Source organism: Orycteropus afer, unplaced genomic scaffold (genome assembly GCF_000298275.1).
Source record: "Orycteropus afer afer isolate SDZICR_OR568_19922 unplaced genomic scaffold, OryAfe1.0 scaffold00151, whole genome shotgun sequence".
Classification (NCBI taxonomy): domain Eukaryota; kingdom Metazoa; phylum Chordata; class Mammalia; order Tubulidentata; family Orycteropodidae; genus Orycteropus; species Orycteropus afer.
Window position 1 is genome coordinate 7416207 of NW_006921738.1, and position 7513 is coordinate 7423719.

Below are 7513 nucleotides of genomic sequence, written 5' to 3' on the forward strand. Positions count from 1 at the left end.
ATACCATTTGTGAAATGACAAAATTATAGAAATGGAGAAGAGATTAGTGGTTGCTAGGGGTTAGTGGCTAAAGCACTTGACTGCTAACCAGAAGGCTGGCGGTTCAAACCCACCAGCCACTCCTCGGAAGGAAGGTTGGGCAATCCTACTTCCGTAGTGATACTGCCTCGGAAACCCAAGGAGGGGTCGCTATGAGTCGGGGCCGACTCGACGGCACACAACAACAACAACAACAACAGGAGTTAGGAACAGGGGAGAGGGGAACAAGGGGTTTGTAGGACAGAGGTGAGTATGTTTATAACAGGGCAACACAAAGGATTCTTCTGGTGATTGAGCTATTCCGTATCTTGACAGTGGTGGTGTGATAACTGCAGAGAACTAAATACACATACAACACATACATGCACATACACATACACATACACACACAAATAAGAGTCAACATGATTTGCAATCAACTTGACTGCCACCATCACCACCACTACAAATCCAAGAAAAACTGAATAACATCAGTGGATTATACCAATGTTAATACGATACTGTAATATCATTTTGCAAGATTTTTATCATTGGGGAAAACAAGGTGAAGAATATACAGGATTTCTCTGTATTATTCTTTACAATTACATATAATCTACAATAACCTCAAAAATTTTAATTATAAATATATATTTAAAAAAAGAAAAAAAAACACAACTCACTGCCATTGAGTTGATTCAGACTCACAGCAACCCCCATTGGGTTTCCAAGGCTACAAATCTTTACAGAAACAGACCACCCCATCATTCTTCCACAGAGTGACTGGTGGGTTTGAACCACCAAGCTTTTGATTAGCAGTCAAATGCCTTCAATACTACACCACCAGAGCTCCTTAATTATAAGCATATATAATACAAATTTGTTTTAAACTAGGCACAATTTGTTAATTTTCCCAGAAAAAAACTGAGTGTGAGTGGGTGATGTAGGGCAGAAGTGTCCATACAAGAAAGTTCTTTCAGGTTCTTGCCTCTTGTTACAAGAGAAGGAGATTAGCTCCAGAAATCAGAAACAAAGGAAAGGTTGTAGGTAGTTCCTGTTAATATGACCATAAGCATTAGTCCATGTCTGTGACGTACCTGTGTCTGGAGCTCAAGTCAACCATGAATAGCTTGACGGCCAAAGGCAGGTTCCCTTTATCCTTGGACCACTAAATAGTGAGCATAGCACCCAGCGCAAAGCAGTGACACTGTTAAGATTTTGTTGAGTAAATGAATGACTGATAATTAAGTCCTGATTTGCTTGGAAGAATATATTAAAGTGCAGAGATTTAGTTCAGGTTAAAAATGACTCATTAGGTTTGGTCAAAATTTACATTGTAAGGTTTAATAGAGAATTCCTCAAAGTTGTGGGCTTTGTTCTGTTTTGGGTTTCCCATGTTGGTCTAAGTCTTTGTTTTGTTCATACACTCACTGATGAAAACATGAATACTTTGTTATTTCTAACCTCTTGACCCTACCATTTGCCAGGAAATAGTTCCACTGTCTGATTACCTTGTCTGACTCTTGGTTGTCCATTAATGCAGTTTCCCAGAAGTCTGCAACAATGAAGGAAACAAACATCGATGATAAAGCCTTACTTTGTGTTAGGCACAGAGTGTTCCATTCAGTTACATCTGTCACTGGGGGTTGTGATGCTATGGGCTCATACTTCATTCCACTACAGAGCAAGCAGTTCTCTGGGGCTCTCTAGCTGACTCAATTCTATGCATGGTCAACCCAGGAGAATTCGCTTTCATTAAGCACATACTGAATTTGACGGATGAGCTAGCTACACTCCAGGAGTACTGTCCTCAGATTCACTTTGCGTTTTATCAAGATAAGGATGGTGGGTGATGAAACTGCCAAAGAAATCTGATGTGCTATCTAAAAACAGTCCAAGTCACAATTCTATAAAAAGAGTGGATGCTGCTTGCTGAAACCTTCCTTCTCCACTTCAGTTCACATTCATCTTTCCTTGTCATTCTGATAGTGGTACCTGTTGCTCTTATCACTCACGTGGTAACTAAATATGATCTTATACTGTTACAGGGCAGCATACTGGAGACAGACTGCTTGGACTCAAATCTTGGTGCTGGAACTTACTAGCTATAAAGCCTTGGTTCTCTCATTTGTAAGAATGATAATAACATCCTCTTATTCTATTGTTGAGGAGCTCTGGTGGCATTGGGTCTAAGGCATTTGACTGCTAACCAGAGGCTGGCAGTTCAAACCCACCAGCCACTCCTCAGGAGGAAGGTTGGGCAATCTACTTCCGTAGAGATACCGCCTAGGAAACCCAAGGAGGGATTGCCATGAGTCAGATCCGACTTGACAGCAGTGACTTTTTTATTCTATTGTTGAGGTTAAATGAGATCATATATGTAAAGCACTTAGCACGTGCCTTGCATAAATTAATAATTCAAAAAAAAAAAAAAGACTGAAACAAAATCAAGCCCAATCCACTACTGTCAAGTTGATTCTGACTCACAGCGACCCTATACAGAAGAATACAACAACTCACAGGGTTTCCAATGCTGTAGATCTTTATGCAAGGAGACTGCCTCATCTTACTCCTGCAAAGCCTCTGGTGCTTTCAAGGCCCCAACCTTTTGTTACTAGCTGAGCTCTTTAACCAGTATGCCACTCAAACCAAACCAAACTCACTGCCATCCAGTTGATACTGACTCATAGTGACCCCCATTGGGTTCCTGAGGCGATAAATCTTTACAGAAACAGATTGCCCCATCTTGCTTATGCAGAGCCACTGGTGGGTTTGAACTGCTAACCTTCAGTTAGCAGTCAAATGCCTTAGGCACTGTACCACCAGAGCTTCCTACTGTGCCACTAGGGCTCCTGAAAACGATAACCTAAAATTTGTCTTCATGTAATGACTTTTTATCCTTACTGGTAAGACTTTAACGATTTAAGCCGGTATCCTGGAAAGTATTACACTGAAGACAAGGATGCATTCCAAGGACTTACTTCACCACCACAAACGGTGTTAATAAAATTAGGAAGAATGTAGGAGCCTCCAGTTAGGTTCTGGACTGCAGCTCGCCCAACTTGACGCTTTGCTCCTACCTCAGAATCTGCAAATCGGCAGGACAGAGGACAAGCTTCCTCCCTTTATTCTCATCTTCAATTCCCTTCAGTCCCAAGGCACCCCCTCCCAAACATAATAGAGTGTCTCTTTGGTTGTACACTTTGATCCAATAATTCCATTTCAAGGAATCAAAATAAAGATTATATTATATGGCAAAATTATATTATATTATATGGCATAATATATTATATTATATGGCAAAAGTTTTACATACAAAGGTTGTCCATCACTGTGATGTACTACTCTGAACAATCTGAAACAATCTAAATGGCTGTTTATGAAACAACTGCCTATTGTTCATAAAAATAAAGGATTTTGTGTATAAATTATGGTATGTTCATACAGAGAAATAGACACATCGTACATATATTACCTAAGAAGAATTTGTAATCATATGTACATAGATTATATGTACAGTAACAGGAAGTGTTTATGGAATGATGTTATGGGGGGCAGGATAACCTTATTAGATTGACAACAATTAAGAAGTATGATGATACTTAGTGCCAACACTCATCTGGAGCAGTAGGAACACTCAGACATTGGAGGTAGGAACATAACGATACAACGCTTTTGAAAAACTGTGTGGCCCCATATTGTTAAGCTGACCCTAAGAGTCAGCCATTCCACCCCCTAGTACAAGAATGTTCAAAGTGGTAATACCTCCCACGTGGAGCTATTAACCAACTATCCATTAACCAACTATCATCACCAACAGAATGAGTACTCATTTAGAGCAAAGAAGAATGAAGAAAACCAAAGATGGATGGAAACAATTAGTCTAAGGGACTGGTAGACCATAAAATCCTCAGCCTATATGATCATGAGACCAGAACTAGATGGTGCCCGGCTACCACTGTCAACCAATTGGAGGGGGATCAGTGCAAGGGATCCTAGATACAATGGAGAACAATGTGGGACAAAACTGAAAATCATAAAAAGAAACCAGATTTGATGATCTGATAGAGCCTGGTGAGACCCCTGAGACTAAGGCCCCTAGTTACCCTTCAGGCCTGGAACTGAACTCACTCCTGTGGCTTCCAGCCAAACAGCAACATTTACATCAGGTAGATACATTCCTTGGAGAAATCATAGGAGAACAGAAGGGCAGTGTTTGCACAGGAAGACAGCTCAGGGGGCAGGAATGCATAGGAGAGAAGGACATAGGGAAGAGGTAGTAACTATGGGGAGAAAGTGGAAAGAGAGCTGTTACACTGTGGAGAATTGTAGTCAATGTCACGAAACAAAATATGTATGAACTGCTGTATGAAAAACGAATTTGCTCTGTAAACTTTTACCCAAATCACAATAAAAACTAAAACAAAACAACAGAATGGCTAAATAAATTGTAGTAGATATTTCCCAATTAACATTAGTCACCCATTGCTGAAAATGAAATGTTCTGCATAAAAATGCTAACTGGAAGCCCATTTTTCATTATTTGAACTAATACTGACTGCTATAGAGCCTAATAACATGTCTGGTACAAAGTATTGCAGATAGTGATTATTTCCTGTCCCATCCTACCCAGGCAAAATGGTCAACAGTCCAATAAATATTTTGCTACTTAAGAGTAAGAAAAGTACCTTTCTTCAATTTTTTTCCTGTCTTTCTACAGAATCTCTACAATACAGAGAGCCAGCAAATGACAATAATTATCGATCTCTTCTTTAGCTTCATTGGTGCCAGATACTTTAAATGCATCAATTCTGAGTTATTCCTCCAATTCTGTCATGAGAGACACATTATTTTCCCATTTTACAGAATCACAACCGGGCCTCTGAGTAGATTAAGTGATTTGACCAAGGGAGCCTACCTAGTAAGTGGCAAAAAACAAAAACAAAAACAAAAAAAAAACATTGCCATCAAGTTGATTATGATAAACAGCAAAAGTAGACCTCAAATTTCAGGACTAAGTGACACCAATGTTCCTTTACTCAGTACATGTCCTTGAATAATTCATTTAACCATTGTAGACCTCAGTTTTCTCACCTGTAGGATAAGAATAATGGTATCCATTAACCAGTAACTGTCTCTTGACCAAAGGTCTACACTGGCACTACTGAGAATGGGCAAGAACCTCAGTGCATCTGGAAACTCCACTGCTGCAATGTCCTATCACATGACATTTCATTTATATGAACTTGACTGATCCAATCTCAACTCCCTGCTGACCTTTCCTTGCTTCTCCCAAACAATTTAATGAGCATCCAGCATTCCTAATAACCCCATAAAGATCATTTCTATATTCTAAGTCTTTTGTTTCATGTTCTTCTCCTGAAAAAAAAAAAAAGACAAAAAGCATTTCTAAAATTCAAAATTATACCATTATGACTTTTCCTATATCTGAAGGTTCTTTGTATATCTTTTTCATCTCCAAGCACTTCTAGATGATCAGTTTTGCATTTTAAGTTTCACAAAATGAGAAATCAACTCTCCTATCACTTTGGAAGTGAAGATTAAATTTCCTACACATATTTAGAAGTATTCTCTGTCCTAGCTGACAGTTTTGAAAGGTATTGTATAGTTCTATTATTTCTCATTGCTTTTTCCCAGATCAGCTGTGGCTCATGTACTCCCAGTTAACATTTCTGACATGTCATTGATTTTCCTCCCTAACTTGGAAGGATTGTGTTTCATAAGAAGAGAAAAATGCTATACCAGGTCCAAATTTTAAAGTAATTAATATAATACCATGGTATGTACAAGATATCCATCAGGCAAGCATGACCACTCATATGCTTGTGCACATACTTACACACACATAGACAGGAATTATTAGGAGTTATCAAAAACTCACTGTGTAGGTTTTCCAGAACATTAGCAAGGTTTGGTCATTTGGTGTTTAAAAAAATAAAATAATATTTTTTTCAACTGCTAAAAAGAACGCTTAGAGGTAATTAGGGAAGAAAACAAATAAAAGAGCCAAAAAGAGATCGAACAGTTTATAAAGCTCTATTTTGAATTTCTGCTTCATGCAAAGAGGCAGGAAATCTATAAATTTCACTGTAGCTTCCTGACATTTGTATTTGCAGAACTACTCTCTGAACAATACTCTACTGAGATGAGATTTTCCCCATTGGTGCTTATCTCCATCTGATCCCTCTTCTATCCCAAAATATTAGAATATGTTGGGTATAATAAATTGTTGTTGTTGTTGTTATGTGCCGTCGAGTCGGCCCCAACTCATAGCGACCCCTCCTTGGGTTTCCAAGGCAGTATCACTACGGATGTAGGATTGCCCAACCTTCCTTCCGAGGAGTGGCTGGTGGGTTTGAACCACCAGCCTTCTGGTTAGCAGTCAAGTGCTTTAGCCACTATGCTACCAGAGCTCCCTATAATAAATTAGAAATAGATTATCAATTAAACTGTAGATTATTCATAAAAATCCAGACCAGAAACACTTCATTAAACTACTGTGTTTTAAATATGTCTCATATAGATATAAAAATAAATTGTATAATAAATATTGTCTACAGCTTCCTGTTCAACATGATAGGCATTAGCCATATTTGGTCACTGCCATTTGAAATGTGTCTACTATGACTGAGGAAAGGAATTTAAAATCGTATGTAATTTACATTTTGAAGACTTAGTACATCAAAGAATGTAAAAGATCGAATTAATCTTTTTTAATATATTTACTACACAATGAAATGGTAATATTTTAAATATACTGTATTAAAATATATTGAGATCCTTTTTCCATTCATAAGCATGATGATTGGGTATTCACACCTTTGTGTGACAAGTACCTCCCTCAAATCTTATTATGATGTCAGCACATTCTCATCTGACATGAAAAAGAAAAAAAATTATTAAGATTCATTTAATTTTTTAACATGGCTACTATAAAACTTAAAATTACATACGTGCCTCGATCCAGGTGAGGAGGGGGAACCCAGGCACACCCAAAGCAGCAGGGTGGGAGAGTGGGAGAAAGGAGATTTAAAGGCCCAGGAATTGGGACAGAGGAGCAGTCAGCTGCAGGGATCCAGGTGAGTAAAGGGAACCCAGGTATGCCCAAAGCAGCAGGGCAGGAGAGTGGGAGAAAGGGGATTAAAAGGCCCAGGAACTGAGACGGAGGAGGAGTCAGCCACAGGGACCCAGGTAAGGGTGGTACGAGAGGTTTCCAACAGGGAGACAAACCTGTCTGTCAGTTTGTCCTACCGTGGTGACGTGATGATGTGAGTTTTGAGGCTGAGCCACTGGTGTTTCAAACCCAGCGGGATGCACAGGGTGCACAGGTATCAGTCCAGCTTACAGACTGAGACAGACTAGGAAGAAGGAAGAGGCTGTCCACTTCTCAAAGAATTGGCCAGGGAAAACCTTATGAATAGCAAAGAAACACTGTCTGATACATTACTGCGCAACTTTATGAATAGTCTGGTTC

At 39.1% G+C, this 7513-nt stretch overlaps 1 non-coding gene across 1 annotated transcript; it reads left to right on the plus strand.

Annotated features, from left to right (window-relative positions):
- The first annotated feature begins 6816 nt into the window (after positions 1-6816).
- Positions 6817-6919, plus strand: LOC122150489. Its single transcript, XR_006163697.1, has one exon. It is a non-coding gene; the product is annotated as a small nucleolar RNA U13 (small nucleolar RNA).
- The last annotated feature ends 594 nt before the right edge of the window (positions 6920-7513 follow it).